The sequence below is a fragment of the Arachis hypogaea genome, chromosome 17 (assembly GCF_003086295.3).
Source record: "Arachis hypogaea cultivar Tifrunner chromosome 17, arahy.Tifrunner.gnm2.J5K5, whole genome shotgun sequence".
Classification (NCBI taxonomy): Eukaryota; Viridiplantae; Streptophyta; class Magnoliopsida; order Fabales; family Fabaceae; genus Arachis; species Arachis hypogaea.
The window spans coordinates 102827189-102846390 of NC_092052.1; the positions used below are offsets into that span (position 1 = coordinate 102827189).

The 19202-nt window shown below is 37.8% G+C and overlaps 1 pseudogene; it reads right to left on the minus strand.

Moving 5' to 3' along the window:
- Positions 1 to 17542: 17542 nt before the first annotated feature.
- Positions 17543 to 18421, minus strand: LOC112763584 (receptor-like protein 40; annotated as a pseudogene).
- Positions 18422 to 19202: the final 781 nt, after the last annotated feature.

Genomic DNA, 19202 nt, shown 5'->3' on the forward strand with positions numbered 1-19202 from the left:
TACAAACGTTTTGGTTGTCACAAGTAACAAACCCCTTTTTAAATTGATAACCGAGTATTAAACCTCGGGTCGTCTTCTCAAGGAATTGCAGGGAAGTATGTTCTTATTATTGGTTATGAGTTTGTAAATTAGGGTTTAGGAAGTAAGGTGGGAATATGTTATATGACAAGTAAAATAAAATAATAAAAATAAAAATAAAATAAAATCTCTTGGCAAGGTATGAGAATTGGAATTCCTATCCTAGTTATCCTTATCAGGTGTGGAGAAGATTGGGTTTAATCCCACTTGGTCATCCTTTATTAAACAAAGGAAGGTTAAGTGGACTGATCAGCTTGATTCTCAAGTCCTAGTCAACTCCTGTGGAGAGACTAGTGTTAGAGCAATCCTAGCTCAAGCAAAATCTGCCAATTTCAATCACTTGCTAAGTTTGATAACTCAAGTATTACCAATCACTTGACCAAAGTCAAAAGGGAGAAAAATATCTAAATTAAATTGAAAGCAATCTTAAACAGAGCAAAGCAATCTTAAATCTGAATTACCTCAAATAACATTAATTAAGAAAATTATATGTAATACGGAAGAGTTCATAAATTAAATAAAAATAAATAAAAATAAAGAACCTGGGATTGAGAGCTACTCCTAAAACTAAGAGAAATTCTAAATCCTAATCCTAAGAGAGAGGAGAGAACCTCTCTCTCTAAAAACTACATCTAAAACATGAAAAGTGAATTATGAGAGCCTCTCATGAATGGATGCAGTCCCCCACTTTATAGCCTCTAATCTGTATTTTCTGGGCCGCAAATTGGGTCAGAAACATTCCAGAATTCGCTGGTTTCGAATTTTGCCACGCTGGATTTTCGTCACTGCGACGCGGCCGCATGGATCACGCTGTCGCGTCGCCTAGCGTCAGGGAAACTATATCATATTATATATCAAATCGAAGCCCCGGACGTTAGCTTTCCAACGCAACTGGAACCGCATCATTTGGATCTCTGTAGCTAAAGTTATAGCCATTTGAGTGGAAAGATGTCAGGCTGGACAGCTTAGCAATTTCTCCAACTTCTTGCATTCCTTCCACTTTTGCATGCTTTCTTCCCACCCTCCAAGCCATTCCTGCCTTATAATATCTGAAAACACTTAACACACATATCAAGGCATCTAATGGTAATAAGAGAGGATTAATAATAAGCAAATATAAGATCAAAGAAGCATGTTTTCAATCAAAGCACATAATTAGGAAGGCAAATATAAAACCATGCAAATAGTATGAATAAGTGGGTAAAGAGTAGATAAAAACCACTCAATTGAGCACAAGATAAACCATAAAATAGTGGTTTATCAACCTCCCCACACTTAAACAATAGCATGTCCTCATGCTAAGCTCAAGAGAAGCTATAAAGATGCAGATGGATGTAAGAATGTATGAAATGCAACTATCTATATGAATGCAACTACATGCAAAATGATTCTACCTACTTGGTTGAAAATAAATAAATTTTCCAAGACAAATATAAATCAGATTCCACTAATTCAAATCATACAAAATAAGGTACAAGTAAACTTGTAAGAAGATAGCTCATGAAAGCAGGGAACATAGAATTTAGCACTGAACCCTTACTGGTAGTGTATATCACTCTAACTCTCAAGTGTCTAGGGTCAATCACTCTACTCTTCTCTAGTCATGCTTTCTAAACCTTGTTCTTCATCTAACCAATCAACAATATTTAATATACCAATGCAAACATCATGAGGTCTTTTTCAAGGTTGTAATGGGGCTAAGGTAAGGGTAAAGGTATATGGCTAAGTGAGCTTTATAAATTGAATCTTTAATTAACCTAAGCTCTCACCTAATATACATATACTCTATATACTTTTAAATTCATGCCTAGCTACCCATAATTCTCACTTTTGTATAGTTCCCATACTCATGTACCAAAATTTTCTTTAATTTTTATCACATGTGCATTGATCTTTTATTAAACTTAATATTGGGGTAATTTTGTCCCCTTATTTACTTATTTATTGAGTATTTTTGGATTTTTCTCTTTTTTCTCTTTTTTTTTTGTAGAGAAACAAACATAGCTTATCAATGCACATGGATTTTCTATTATTTTTCTATTTTGGTTTTTCATGAGTAGGTTCCCAAATTTCTGATATTCAAATAAATTAGAAACATTATACTTTTCCTTTATTAACACATGTTCCCACAGTTTCCACACACTTTAAATTTTTTTTTAAATTGTTTTCATTCATGTTTTGGTTTGGCATTTCTGAAATCTGTTTTACTCTGCTTTACCCAAACCATTTCATGAATGCTATGGCAGACTTTCTTATCCTCTTTGATTTCCTGGTTCATAACCTGTATTTGTGATTCACTGATTCCAATTTCTGATTTCTTTATTTCTATTCGAATCAGCATCACCCTGTTTTCTTTATTTGATTATGAGTACTTCTATTCTTACCTGTGAATCCTTGTTATATGGAATTTTTTCTATGCCACTTACTTTCATAACTCACTAATTTTAATTTACTAATTTCTTTTTACCATACTAACCCTCTTGATCTCTTTTTTTATTACTTTTACTTCCTCTAACTTTCTCACTATGGCATATTGATTTTTTTTCTTTCCATTTAACATTAATTCAGTCACATTTCAATTGCTCATTTTCCTTATTCTATTTCTCCCTTACCGCTTTGAGTTTCCTTTGTTTAATTGCCTATTTGCTTTCCTATTTTTTTATCCATTCCTGATTTTCTATTTTTCAGGATGTCTGCCTCACAGAGGAAAGGCAAAGGCAAGGCTACTGGCAAGCGCAAGAGAGGAGATTCCTCCCAGTTCATCATTGCTCTAATGCACGATTCCTCATGGCAGGAGAAGAACTTTACACAGCAGGAAAAAGCTGACCAGCTGCTCCCTTCGACTGATCCTATAAAATTTGCAAACCGGTACTGTGAACTGAAGTACCCGGCTTTTGCGAACTCCAGAAATCTATACCTGGAACGTACCTTAAAGATTCCAGAAGCCCTCCAGCAGTACACTACTGAGCAAATCAAGCAACGGGACTGGTTCTTTCTGGAGAGACCATTGACAGAGGTCAATGCATCTTGGGTTCGGAAATCCTATTGCAACTACTACCTTACTACCCTAGATGCAGTGAACCTGAGGGGAAAGAAAATTCTGGTCACTGAGGAGGCCATAAGGACCATTCTCCAGCTCCCAGCCAAGTCCGATAAGCCAGATGGTTTTGCACAGGCTGAGGAGGACATGGGCCAGATGCAGTTTGACTGGGACGCCGTGAAGGCACGGATAGCTCTCGACCCTACTGTTCCTTGGGAGATGGGTCAGAACACCACTATGCCTAGAGGGATCAAGAGAGTGTACTTGAATGATGAGGCTCGGCTATGGCATCAGATCTTGAGTAATTTTGTGATGCCGAGTACTCACGAGACGGAGATCCCGGCTACCATGATCACCCTCCTTTGGTGTGTGCTGGAGGGTAAGGACCTTTATCTGCCACGTTTCATTCGGCACTATATGGCCAGGGTCCACGTCCGAGGCACACTCCCCTTTCCTTATCTGGTTACACGGCTAGGCCGTCAGGCTGATGTGCCTTGGGAGGATGCCGATGAGCGACCACCAGCAGCGGACTGCAGGAAGATCATTCCTCACAGCAGGAACTTCCTTGCTTTGGGCTACAGACCACCACCTGTCACTGCTACTGATGAGACAGCCCCTCCGTCTGTTGGACCCTCTTCATCCACAGCTGCCACAGCTGCCCCTGCTGCCACCACTGCACCTCCACCCACCTCTGAGCCGGTTTATCGCCTCGTGCACCGTCTGTTCCGCCAGCTTGATCAGATGGAGCGCCGTAACAGGCGCCGGTATGAGAGATTGGAGCGCCGCAGCAGGCGACGCTATTCCCATCTGAAGCTGATGATCAGACAGGGCGCCGACATCCCCTCCGAGCCCGACACACCATCAGAGCCATCAGAGGAGGAGGAGGATGAGCACGAGGAGGAGCCTCATTCCCAGGCGGAGACCCATCAGCAGGCAGCCACAGAGCAGACTGCCCCGCATCAGTAGGTTATGCCCCAGATAGAGGCTACAGATCCGGAGATCCCGCTCCAATCAGTCCCTCCTCTACAACAGCCAGACTCTCAGCCCACCACCGCCACAGAGACCCCAGCTACCATCCCTCCCAGTGATGACACTCCTTCACACACGGCTTGATTAAGCATCGGGGACGATGCTTCATTTTAAGTGTGGGGAGGTCGCCATCTTTGGCGTTTATTTTGGTGAACTACTACATACTTTTTCTTTTATTTTGGATATTTTTCTGTATTTTTCTCTTTTTCTTTTATTGTTATTTTCTGAGTACTTATACATTGCTACTTGTGTATTTTACTCTATTTTCTACATTTTGCATCTTTAGTTCATACTTTAGCCATTTAGTTTATTTTAGTTATTTAGTTTAGTTTGCAATTCTGATTTATTAATGGATTAATTAGTATAGTTTACCCTTTTTAGCATAAGACAGTATAGTTTAAATTGAAAAATATAGAAAGGAAGTAAGCTAGGAAATTGAACATATCAGATTTAAATCCACAAAACTTGTATATAGCATTACATGATGTAGTTAAGCTGACAACATTTCATCAAGGAGGAACATTAAAACTTTAAAAGCCACCCTAAATAATTTTTTTATGAGAATAATGGGAATTTTTAACTAAACCTGCATACAATATATAAATTATATATGATGCTTGAGTTAGAGAACACACAGCCTGTGAGTCTTGAGCTTAAATTGTATGGTTGCATTCAAACCATAATTTCATTTCTGTGTGTTACATTTCTTTTTATTCTGATGTTCTTTCCTTTGCTTTAATCTATATGTCCAATTATAGAATATAGAATAGATACATACCAAAAGAATGATTGAGGCCATCATTTGATTTTAGCTCACTCACCCCAAATTAGCCTACCTTTTACATCACCTTTGTTAGCCCCCTTGAGCCTTTTAAAACCCCTTTATTCTATTTAGCTAAATTACTAGCCTTAAGCAGAAAAACAAAAGAAAATCCCAAGTGAATCCTTGGTTAGCTTAAGATAGAAAATTATAAATAGAGTAGAATGTGGGAAATCTTTTGGGAACATGGATGATAGAAACAAAAGGGTAGAAAAGTTAAAAGGAATAAAATAAAATTTGGGAAGCATGCTCATGAGAAAATCTAAGTGATTCAATTACCATGTGCATTAAAAAAAAAAGAAGAGAGAGAAAGTTTTTTTTTTCAGCATTTTAATAAAAGGGGATAATAAGAAATTCCCCAATGCAAAATAAAAACAATGCACATGGGATAAAAATAAAAGAGTGAAACATGAGCATGTAACAATAAGTGGGATAATATGGGAGAATAGGTAAAGAAGTTTTATCTTGCTAGAAATGTATGTTAGGTGAGATCTTAGTCTAATTAAGGATTCGCTTATTAGCTCACTTAACCCTATACATAAATCATTACCTTTACCTTGGCCCTATTACAACCTCAATTAAAGACCTCATGACTTTTTGGTATGACTATATTCTATAATTGTTGATTGGTTAGATGAAGAACAAAGTTATAGAAAGTAAGAATAAAAAGAAAAATAGAGTGAATAAACCCAATAAACACTGAGTGACTAGAGAGTAAACACAAAATCCGGTGAGGGTTCTATAACTCATCAACATATATCTATGCTTATATTTACTAATTGTTTTGCAAGTTTGTACAATGTTTTCTTTCCCATCTCATTTGCTAAAATGCTTTATTACTTAAGGGTTAGCTATATATATATACATGACTCCTTGAGAATGTGAATTAACTTGACTACATGTAAGCTCTATATATAAGTGAATAAATTAGAGTTGCATGATGCATCATCCATTTAGGTAGTTGCATTTAAATTAGGTTGCATTGCATGACATTCCATCACTTTAACCTTAGTTATTTACCTTGGATTTAGCATGAGGACATGCTAGTGTTTAAGTGTGGAGAGGTTGATAAACCCATATTTCATGAGTTCTTTTGTGCTTAATTTGAGTGATTTATACAATCCTTCATCTACTTATTCACATTAATTGCATGGTTTTACTTTTCCTTCCTTATTATGTGATGTAAATGAAAAAACATGTTTTCTAAGCTTTAAAATTAATTATTTTAATTACCTTTATTTCTATTCGATGCCGTGATTAGTGTGTTGAGTAGTTTCAGATTTTCTAAGGCAGAATGACTTAAATGATGAAAAAGGAAACATACTAAAATGGAAGGAGAAAGCAAAACGGAGCTTTAAGGAAACTGGTATCCACGCGATCGCATGGATGACGCGATCGCGTGCCAAGCACGAATCAGCAGCGACGCGGCCGCATGACTGACGCGACCGCGTGGCAAGGAAAAGCTCTGAATGACGCGACCGCGTGACCGACGCGGACGCGTGACAAGGGCCACGTATCAGAATTTACAGAATGCGCCCCCAGTGAATTCTGAAGCCCTTTTTGGCCCAAATCCAAGTACAGACAGCATAGACCAGAGGTTATAAAGTGTGGGAATACATCCATTCAGGAGAGCTCGCCAATTTTTCTAGTTTTCATGATTTAGATTTAGTTTAGAGAGAGATTCTCTCTCTTTTAGGATTTAGGACTTCTTCTTGTTTTGGGAGTAACTCTGGATCCAGGTTTAATGTTCTTTTATTTTAGTTTTACTTTTATTTATTTATCCCAACATTTGAATTGATTATTATAATTTGATTTATGAATTATTCCATGTTACAGATTTCTATTTGAATTAATGATATTTGAGGTATTTTCAGTTTATGATTGTTCTCTTTGAATTAAGTTGCCATTGCTTCCCATCTAAGGACACTTTTATTATTCCAGCAATTTACTTTTTCCCCTTTTGGTCTTGCTTAAGAATTCAGTAACTCAACAGTTATTAAACTCAACGTAATTGATAATCGTTATTTTGCTAATTAAGCTGAACCTAAATAATCCCAACCTTTTCTTAGGAAATAATTAGGATTCCAAGGTCAATTTAATTAGTCCCTTGACTTTCCTTTGCCCTGGTAAAGGTTGACCAAGTGGAATTAAAATACAACTTTCATTATTGTTGAGAGGGATAACTAAGTTGGACTTCTAATTTCCCCTATCTTGCCAAAAGTTGTTTTACAGTTATTATTTATTTTTAATTGCCATTTAATTCACTCGTCATTTAAATTACTTGCTTCTCACCTTCTAAACCCCGATTACAACCTTTATAACCAATAATAAGAACATACTTCCTCGCAGTTCCTTGAGAAGACGACCCGAGGTTTGAATACTCGGTTAACAATTTCTAAAGGGGTTTGTTACTTGTGACACCCAAAATGTTTGTATGAAAGGACTTTTGAAGGTTTAGAAACTATACTTGCAACGAGGATTTATCCGCAAATTTCTAGACCACGCAAAAGTTCTCTCATCAATGCCCCCATCACATGATTGACAGACTAGTGTTAATCAGCTACTTCACCCAAGGCATGAAGCCTCAGGATAAAACTACACTAGATGGTGCTAGTAATGTTTCTCTGAAGAAATACAAGACCGCAGATGAAGCATGGCAACTGATCGGCGACTTAGTTGAGTCTACTAGGAATCACAGGCACAGGAACAGCCACTCAAAAGCTGTTGTAGAAATTTCCTCTAGCACTGAGACTTCTGCTCTTACACAGAGTATATGTGAAATGACCAACCTGCTGAAGCAGATGCAGTTGAATCAACAACAACAACAACACCAGCCTACTTCCACTAACTAACCTTTAAGCTTCAGTGGAATTCCTTCTCAACCCTTACCTAATCCCAAGGGTGGCATCAAGGCTATCACCTTAAGGTCCGGAACCACACTGCCAAAGAGGAATCAGGAAGAGCTAAGCCCAATAGAACATGCCCAAATCAAAGACTCAGTGGAAGTGGAAGATGCTAAAATGGAAGATGCTGAAGAAGAAGATGAAGTACAAGACAAGGTTGAAGAATAAATGGCTCAGCCAAGGAATGGACCAGCAAAGGATGCAGAGGCTGCAAGTGGCACCATCCCTATCCTATTCCCACATCTTGCAAGGAAGTCCAAAAAGAAGATAGAACTTGATCCCAAAATGGTAGAAATTTTCAAAAAGGTTGAGGTAACTGTTCCCCTTTTTTATGTTATTCAGCAAGTACCTAAATATACAAAGTTTCTGAAAGATTTATGCATTCATAAGGATAAAATTAATGAATTAGAAACTATTCCTTTAGGTAGTTCTATATCTGCTTTAATGGGAAGTATACCTGAAAAATGTAGTGATCCAGGTCCATGCATGGTTAACTGTACCATTGAAGGTGTAATATTTTCTGATTGCATGTGTGACTTAGGAGCGTGTGTTAGTATAATGCCATTGTCTATATATGATACTCTAAGGCTCCCTCCCTTAAAAAGGTCGGCAGCTCGTTTTGTGTTAGCAGATAAAAGCATTATTACAGTAATTGGAATTGCTGAAGATGTATTAGTAAGCATTAAGGGGATCAAATTTCCCATTGACTTCTATATCCTGGAAATGCCCCCTAATGACTCAGGAAGACCATCATCAATCCTGCTTGGAAGATCATTCCTGAAGACCTCAAAGTTCAAGCTGGATGCATTCTCAGGAACTTACTCCTTTGAGATAGATGGCAGAACAGTGAGTTTTAGTTTAAATGAAGCTATGAAGCACCCTCTGGAAGATCATTCTATCTTCCAGTACGACATCATTGATGAAACTATAGCTGAAATTCACCAAGAAGAATTCGAAGAGAAACACATGGAGCAAGGTCCAAGTGTGGGGACACCCTCTGAACATAATGAAGACATTTTACCATTATCACTAGCCCCGGATGATCCAGAGCCCAGCCAAGAGCATAAATTGGAATTGAAGCCCCTTCTTCCACACCTCAAGTATGCTTACCTTGAGGATAATCAGAAGTTCCTAGTTATCATTGCAAGGAAACTCACTTCTCAACAGGAGGAGCAACTGCTTATTATACTGAGAGAGCACAAGAAAGCAATTGGATGGAGCTTGGCGGATATAGTAGGTATCAGTCCTCAAGTTTGTAAGCACAGAATATATCTAGAAGAGGAATCAAAACCTGTCCGTCAACCCCAAAGAAGATTGAATCCTACCATCTTAGAAGTTGTTAAGAAAGAAGTGACCAGACTACTTGAAGCAAATATCATTTACCCCATCTCAGATAGTGAATGGGTCAGTCCAGTACAAGTGGTGCCCAAGAAGTCTGGAGTCACAACAATAAAGAATGAGCATGGAGAGCTTCTGACAACTAGAGTGCAGAATTCATGGAGAGTTTGCATTGACTATAGGCGTCTCAACCAAGCTACTCGCAAGGATCACTACCCCTTGCCATTCATTGATCAGATGCTTGATCTCTTGTCAGGTAAATCCCATTACTGCTTTTTAGATGGTTATACAGGCTATTTTCAAATTCATATAGCTCCTGAAGATCAGGAGAAGACTACTTTTACATGTCCCTTTGGAACGTATGCGTACAAAAGGATGCCTTTTGGCTTGTGTAATGCACCGGCTACTTTCCAGAGATGCATGATGAGTATCTTTTCATATCTTATTGAGAACTGTATGGAAGTATTTATGGATGATTTTAGTGTATATGGTGATTCATTTAACCTTTGCTTGGATAGTTTAGCTAGAGTATTAGACAGATGTGTTAGTTCAAACCTTGTATTGAATTTTGAAAAATGTCACTTTATGGTAAAAACAAGGGATTGTTCTAGGACATGTTATTTCTAGTACTGGTATTTCTGTAGATCCAGCAAAGGTGGATGTCATTTCTAGTTTACCTTACCCCTCCTCCGTGAGGGAAGTCCGTTCGTTCCTTGGCCATGCAGGTTTTTACAGGAGATTCATTAAGGACTTCAGTAAGGTAGCATTACCTTTATCCAGACTGTTGCAGAAAGATATTGAGTTCGAATTCAAAGAGGATTGCATGAAAGCATTTGATAAGCTGAAGATCGCACTGACTCAAGCTTCAATTGCGAGAGGACCAGACTGGAGCCAGCAATTTGAAATTTTGTGTGATGCCTCTAACCATGCAGTAGGAGCAGCGCTGGCCCAACGCGAAGGTAAGGATCCCTTCGTAATTGCTTATGCATCTAAGACCTTAGATGCTGCTCAGTCTAATTACACTACTACTAAAAAAGAGCTTCTAGCTATTATTTTTGCTCTGGATAAATTTCGAGCCTATTTACTTAGTACTAAGGTAGTAGTGTACTCGGACCATGCAGCTCTAAGGTATTTATTAGCTAAAAAAGAGTCCAAACCAAGACTAATACGTTGGATACTGCTGCTGCAACAATTTGATTTAGAAATTAAGGATAGGAGTGGTAACCAGAATTTAGTGGCAGATCACTTGAGTCGCCTTGAGCACATTAAGGATGACTCCACTCCTATCAATGATACTTTCCCATTTGATAGCTTGCAAGCAGTATCCGAAGTAGTTCCTTGGTATGCACCTATAGCTAATTATCTAGTTAGCCACACTTTCCCTCCAAATTTTACTAAGCATCAAAAGGACAAGCTGAAAAGCGAATCTAAATATTATATATAGGATGACCCATATTTATGGAGATGTGGTGCTAACCAAGTAATTAGAAGATGTGTGCCCCAATCAGAATTCCAGTCCATTTTAGAGGCCTGCCACTCTTCTGAGAGTGGAGGACATTTTGGCCCTCAAAGAACAGCTAGGAAAATTCTAGATTGTAGATTCTGATGGCCTACTCTTTTTAAAGATGCTACAGAATTTTGTAAATCTTGTTCCCCATACCAAAGGTTTGGTAATATATCCAAGAGGGATGAGATGCCTCAACAGATTATGCTTTTCTGTGAAATTTTTTATGTTTGGGGCATTGACTTCATGGGTCCATTTCTAAACTCTAATGGTTACCTTTATATACTGATAGCTGTAGATTATGTTTCTAAATGGGTGGAAGTCATTCCTACCCGTACTGATGATGCTAACACTGTTGTTTCCTTTGTTAGAAACCATATTATTTGTCGCTTTGGATCACCACGAGCAATCGTGAGTGATCAAGGCACTCACTTTTGTAATAGGAGACTAACAGGATTACTGAAGAAGCATGGGATAGTTCACAAAGTAGCAACAGCTTATCATCCCCAGACCAATGGAGAAGCAGAAGTATCTAACAGAGAAATCAAACGCATTTTGGAGAAGATAGTAAAGCCTCATAGGAAAGACTGGAGTGCCAGACTATAAGATGCACTCTGGGCATATAGAATAGCGTACAAGACACCCATTGGGATGAGCCCCTTCTGCTTAGTATACGGAAAGGCTTGCCACCTTCCAGTAGAGGTGGAACACAAGGCTTTCTGGGCTGTAAGGGAGTGCAATATGAACTTTGAAGAAGCTGGTGCTGAAAGGAAGCTGCAACTAGCAGAACTAGAGAACCTTCGCCTAGAAGCATATGACAACTCCAGGCATTACAAGGAGAAGATGAAGGCTGTCCATGACAAGCACATAAAAAGGAGAGAATTCAGACCAGGGGAGTTAGTTCTTCTTTATAACTCCAAACTGAGGCTTATGCCAAGTAAACTGAGATCAAGATGGGAAGGCCCCTATAGAGTAGAAAAGGCAGAGCCATACGGAGTTTTTCACCTGCGTCATCCTTCTAGCTCCAAATTCATCAAGGTCAATGGACATCGCCTAAAGCTTTATCATGGAGAGAAGATTAAGGATCACAAAGAACTAGAGGTTTTTCTCTTGGAAGACCCACCAACAGAAGCAGAATGAGCCTGAAGAACGTCCAACTTAAGGACGTAAAAGCAAAGTGCTAGGTGGGAGACAACCCACCATGGTATGATCGTTCCTTTTCAGTCTTAGTTTTATTTTACTTTATTCTATTTTTCTTTTGTTATGACTCTTCTCATAATCTCTGCATATAGTTTTCATTTGCATTTGCATTCTACATATAAAAATAAATAAAAAAAATGCACGCGACGTATAAGCATCGCTGACGCGTCCGCGTCATTAGTGCATTAGAAACAAGGAAGAAAAGAAGCAGAGAGTCACGCGAAAGCGTGGCTGGAGGCGTGCCTTAGGCACAACCGTGCCCACGTGAACGCGTCGCTGATGCGTTCGCGTCATTTTGAAAACTAGCCTCCCACGCGTACGCGTCGCCCATGTGCACGCGTACGCGTCGCCCATGTGCACGCGTGACCCTGCGAAATCGACGTAAATGGGTGTATGGCAGAGAGTTATGGTGGAGTAGGGCTGGAAGGGTGCTGGAAGCACAAGCCCTATCACACGAACGCGTGCCCCACGCGTCCGCGTCGTTTTCAAAATATGGCCATTCATGCGATCGCATCATTCACGCGAACGCGTCACCCAGATTTTTGGCAAAATGCGTATAAAATAGAGAGTTATGCATACGCGAGGCTGCACTCGCGCCAATAGCACAAATCAGGTCACGCGATGCGTCCACGTAACCTGAACTTATCACACACCACGCGATCCCGTGACCCATGCGTCCGCGTCACATGCGACGCACAGCTTATCCAAATCAGCGCCTAATATCTTATCTTTTCTTCCCCAAATCCAAATCTTTTCTTTCCCCTTGTTATTTCTTTCTTCTTTCTTCTTCCTTCTTCCTTCCTTATTCTTTCTCACTTTTTACTTTCTCCCTTTCTTATTTTTCACATCCGTTATCAAGGTTCTTTTCTTTCTCTCTTTATTCTTTTTTACTTTTCCATTATTTTTATTTATGTTTTCTTCTTCTTTTACTTTCATTATCTATATTTTCTTTTACTTTCTTTTTCTTTTCTTTTTATTCCTTTAATTGGTGTTAGAAATTTAATTGGGTGATTATTTTCTTTTACATTTTTGTTTGTGAATTATTGTGGAATTGTTTGACAATTAATATTACTTCTTAAAGGGTTGCTTGCATGTTCACTTTAATACTTTCAATAACATATTCACCATGCATGCTATGTATTTGTGAAAAAGCCTGTATGGCATTGTGCATTAATTTTTATATTATTCTATTCTACTACTCTAATTCCTATTTTTCACAACACCCCTTTTATATTTTATTGATTAAATATAATTGTCAATACAAACAGATTGTTAGTTTGAAAGAGTTGATAATCTAACTTGGACATTCAATGCTTGATCTATGCTACTCATGTCTTTACTGGCATGCCAATAAACATCTTGCATTTTATATCCACCACATGCACTTGATATATTCCCATTGATGAACTTTTCACATGTAGTCATGACCATGTGTTAACGACATCCCTCTTTACCGTGCATTGATTATCACCTATACTATCCTCTCCCTTGCTCGAACCCTTAGCTTTACTTTCTTTTTCCCTTTTCAGGATGGCCACCAAGAAAGGTAAAGAGAAAGCTACTCCCAAACCACCAGCAAGGGAAGGAACAAAAAGAACACTAGTGGCAAAGCCATCTTCAACAGCAGTAAAGCCCTCAACCAAATGAATCAAGAGGATCATCAAGGTCGATGAAAAAGAGAAAAATTTTCCAGCAAAGGACACTGCGCAGTTCACTAACCGCTACTGTGAGCAGATGTTCCCCATCCTGGCTGAGAGAAACTATAACAATGAGTATCTACTCATCCTCCCGACCAACATTGTTGAATTTGTTGAGCCCCACATTGAGCAAAGACAATGGGGATTCCTACGGAGACAGCCACGGCAGGTTAATCTTTCATGGGTAGTTGAATTCTACTCCAATTTTCACATGCCAACTATGCAGTCCGTCTATGTCCGTCAGAAGCAAGTCCCTATAACTGAAGAGGCCATTCAAAGAGCTTTAGATCTTCCCCCTGTTCCATAAGGATTGGACGCATTCCAAGAAGCCTCCTTCAAACGCTAGACATACCAATTTGACTGGGACGCAGTTCTCAGAGTTATAGCACAACCTGGCAACAGATGGATCTATGGATACCATCGATCTCGACCTAAGAGCATATTGGCTTCAGCACTCACCTTGGAGGCTCGAGTATGGGCATAGATCATGTCCCATTACGTCTTTCTGAGCACTCACGAGTCCTCCTTCACTGCAGACATGGCTGTTCTACTCTGGTGTATCCTTACAGACCAGCACCTCAATTTACCAAGACACATTCGGCACGCTATGGGACACGTACAGATTGCGGGCAACCTACCTTTTCCCGCCTTGGTTTCAGATCTAGTCTCAGCAGCCGGAGTCTCCTACAGAGCTAGGGACACCAAGGCCATCATTCCACGAGATGATCAATACGTCCCTAACAGGAAGTATATCAGACCTCCAGCAGCCACTACTAGTTGGCCTGCAGACCCGGCCGAAGATATTCCTACTCCTTCCACATCACAAGCACCTTCAATAAACCAACTGCTCCATTAGATACTTGAGAGATTAGACTGGCTTGACCGAAAAGGAAAGCAAAGGGAGCACCGTAACAAGTGCCGATTCACATACCTCAAGGAGCTGCTTGTTGGTCACCACCTAAAGAAGATCCAAATACACCGGACTCCACTTCATTTACCAGCACAGGGAGCCAGGACGGTCCCGATTGTGGAGATGCTACCAGCTCCCCTTTGTTCCTGACTGATGATACCGAGGACGGTGCCAAGCTTTAAGTGTGAGGAGGTCGGTCAGTACCTGACTTCTGGAGGTAATTTCTCTTCCTTAACACCAATAAAATAGAATATTTAATTATTTTTCTTTTATTAGGATAGGATAGATAGCATAAATAATAGGTTATTTGCATGCATGTTCTATTTGGTTAGAAAATAATAAAGTTTCTTTTTAAGACCCTATTTTTGAAAAAATTCACTAATTTAAATCAAAACTCTTATGTTTAATTTGTTTAGAAGTTGTAATTGGAACATAGTTAAAAGCTAGAACACACAACCTGTGAGACTTGAGCCTAATGACATGGTTACATTATTTAACCATAAAATTTTATTCTTGTGTGTTTGCTTCTCTATGATTGTGATCTATATTTGGTTCCATCCTATATGTCCAATATTTAATGTGTTATATGCATGCATATGATTGAGGCTATTATTTTATTAACTCACTTATCCCAAATAGCCTACCCTTTCATTTACCTTTGTTAGCCACTTTGAGCCTTTTAAATCTCCTTTGTTCTATAATTTATCACATTACTAGGCTTAAGCGGAAAACAAGTAATACCCCAAATTGAATCTTTGGTTAGCTTAAAATAGAAATTGTGTGTCAATTAAGTATGAGAAAATTGTGGGAACATGGGTTAATAAGGGAATGTGTCATGATAAAATATTGAGAATTTGGGTACCTACTCATATGAAACTAGAAAAATTAAAAAAATCTATGTGCATTGGCAATGTTATGTTTATTTTTATGCTGCCAAAAAAATCCAAAAATATTCAAATAAATAAGTAATTAGATAAATGAATAAGGGGACAAAATTATCCCAATGCTAAGTTAAGTTCAATAAAAACCAATGCATATGTGATACAAGTTAAGAGAAAAGTTGATGCATGAGTATGTAAAATAAAAGTGAAAAAATTTTGGGTAGCTAAGGATGATTTAAGAAGAAAATAAAGTACGTATATTAGGTGATAGCTTAGGATAATCAAGGATTCAATTTATAGCTCACTTGGCCATATATATACCCTCACATTTACCTTGGCCCCATTACAACCTTGAAAAGACCTCATGATGTTTGTATTGGTACATTAAATACTTGTTGATTGGTTAGGTGAAGAACAAGATTTAGAAAGCATGATTAGAGAAGAGCAAAGTGATTACCTTATACACTAAGAGTGACTGGAGTACATATACACCATTAGTGAAGGTTCAATGCTTAATTTTGTGTTCCCTCATTTCATGAGTTGTCTTCTTACAAGTTTAATTGCTTTTACTGTATGAATTTTAATTAGTGGAATTTGATTTATTTTTGCCTTAAAAGAACTTATTTATTTTTAACTAAGTAGACAAAATCATTTTATCATATAGTTACATTCATATACATAGGTTGCATTGCATTGCATGAGTCTTAATTTTCCCTACTCATCTATTTTATCTCCTTAAGCTAAGTATGAGGACATGCTAATGTTTAAGTGTGGGGACCGTGACTTCGAGGGAAGCTTTGGCGGTGACAACACATCCCTTCCTTCCTGTCCTCACGTTTTGTCATTCTCTCTCGCTCTCTCTATTTCGGCTTTCTCTCTCACTCTTCCTCCGTTGCTCGATGGTAACGGCGACGGCCGCTCCCAATCTTACCTGCACCTCTTTCCTTCCTCTCCTAGTATTTGACAATTTAAGTAAATTAATTGTGTTGCTTATAGTATTGCAGTGGGGATAGAAAAGGGGATAAAAAATGAGAAAAATTAGGGTTAGAAAAAGGATAATTTGAAAATTATTTTGGTAGAAATTTTGGATAGTTTTGTCGTACGAAATTCATCTTTTATGGGTACAACTTTAATTTTGTTGTTTTATAAGTAGATTTGTAAGTGTTTAAAATTTTTGTAGGTAGAAATAGTAGTTTATTCTTTTATTTTTTAGTAGTATTCAAAAGGCAAGGGTTAATATCTAAAAAAAAAAGAAAAGAAATGCAAGGGTTCGCTTTTTAAATGATAAACACTATACAATTTTTTTTAATTATGTGATTTTTTGAAATTTAATTATTTTAATTTATGATTAAGTATATTTTAGTAAAAATTAAAGATAATGACTATAAATACAATAAGTAAAAATATATTCTTACTAATATTCACTGGCATGAAATTGCATTGTCTATATATTATTTAGCAGGTATATTTAATTTTAACTATTTAAATAAATTTAATAGCGATAAATTTATTCTTTCATTCTCATAAGATATATTCTATGTGTGCGCCAGTATGTATGCGCATATGTAGGCTAATATGTTTTTAAGAATTCTTTTATTATTTTAATGTGTTAATTAAGAATTATCCAAAAAAAATATTAAGAAAGTAAGATTAGTGTATATTTTTAGCATTTTGATTTTTTTTTATAGGTTTTAGCTTAAATTAATAAAAAGAGTATGTAAATAATTATATTTTTAATAGATCACATTATACAGGAGTTTCTTTCAAAATTAAAATATGATTTTGTATAAGTAAATTTTTTATAATAGTTCCTGAAATTTACGAGATTTTTCAATTTGGCCTTTGAAATTCTAATTTTACTATAGTGGTCCCTCAAATTGAGCTCCGAAAACTATAGTGATTCCTAGGCATCTTTCTGGTAGTTACTCAGCTGTTCAGTGCTAACGTGGCTTTCCTGTGTCACGCTGGAGTGTGCAACGGCTAGTTTAGCTAGAGATTACAATTTAAATCCGATTTGATCCTTCTTCCTATTTAACCCTATGATTCTTTAGTCCCTCCCAAATCTTGTGAATGTTACCTCCTCCTCCTTCTTCTTCCTCTTTTTCTTGTGATGCTTCTTCTTTTTCTTCTTCATATCAATTATTAATACTCCCTTGGTATCATGCCATTTTACATGTTGTTCTCCAGTGACAATGGCAAAAGATGAGGCATCCACACCATGAACCATAACAAAGTACCCCTAAACTTCTTGTTGTTTATGTCTACCGCGATCAATCTGCTCTTCTCAAATCCTACAAAGTTTCTTTCCATTAAAAAAAATCGTTGAAAGACACTGTTTATTGCTGCAACGATGGAAACTCAAAAAGAGCAAAATAAATTAGCCCACTCAATTTGTTCAAATTCAAATCCAATTGGTCCACTAGTCCTTCAGGTTTTTTAACACTACTAGTTTTAATACTCTGCTCAACTTATTGTTCCTCATCAAAATACAAATCAAAAAAGCTGACAACCAAATTGGCAATTCCTTGATTAGGAAATTGTCACTAGCGTCGAGGTAATTAAGGCGGTTTAGAGGACCCAAGTATGAAGAAACCGAACCGAACCCTGGAGCTTGTTGGATTGAAGCTCCAACCTTTTCAAGTTCTTGAAGCTACTGAAGGTGGATGGATAGCTCCGGTGAAGTGGTTGTGATTGAGGCAAAACTCTTCGAGAGTAGAGAGTGAGCTAATGGAAGAGGGTAGTATGGCGTCGGAGAAGGAGTTGCCGAAGAGGGCGAGTTGGTACAAGCGAGTCAAGTTGGATAGGGAGTCGGGGATGTTGCCATAGAATAAGTTGTTGGAGAGATCCAAAGCTTGGAGGTAGGAAAGAAGATTCCAAGTTGGAGTAGCCGACCTGGTCAAGAGCAAGTTCAGTGACTTGACTGAATTTGAAAATGACGGAGTCACACCTGAAGCTGCATGTAAATTTTTGAGGGAGTAGATTATCGGACGGGTCGAGATGAAGTCCTATGAGTTTAAGCATGAGTTTAAGTAGGAGCCGGAATTCACAGAACTTGGATGAATCCCATTCTTAAAATCTTTCAGAAACTGTGTGTCACTTCAATAAGGCTTTGATTTTACTCCCAACAATAACAATAGTAGAGAAATCACACGAAGATACCAACCTATTTCAGTGGTAAGATTGGTGATGGTGATGATAGAGAATATATAGAAATGCATTTATGCTAATTATTATATTTTTTGTTTGATGGCTAATAGTTGTGTTGTGTATGCTTAATGCTAATTATGAAAATTAGCGCTGCTTCATGATAAAATAATACTAAGCAGTGGTTTGCCAAATATTCATAAGGTAGAAGAAATTAGAGACGAAGGTAGTTGGTTGAGATTAGAGAATCAAGTACAATATTAATCATTGATATAGAAAAGGGATAACGTTTACAAAATTTGGTAAGGACTAAAGAATGTTAGGATTAAATAGAAAGAGAAGGATCAAATTGGATCTAAATTGCAATCTTATTAGCTAAGTTAGTCGTTGCACACTCTAGCATGACGTAGGATAGCCACGTCCAGGGGATGGATTCACCTTGTAGATTACAAGGGCAAGTTCTCTACTAACATTCTAAAAAATATATATATAAAAGTACGCTTTTTATTTTCTATATGGAGTGTTGGAATGAGTTGAACGCAGCTATGGAAGAGGGGGGAGCTTTACTTTAATGTGGTGTCAGTGCAAAAGAAAATCGGACCATGCGAGTGGAAAAGGGGATCTCGGACCCTCCGATTTGCATGCACTTATTATTAAA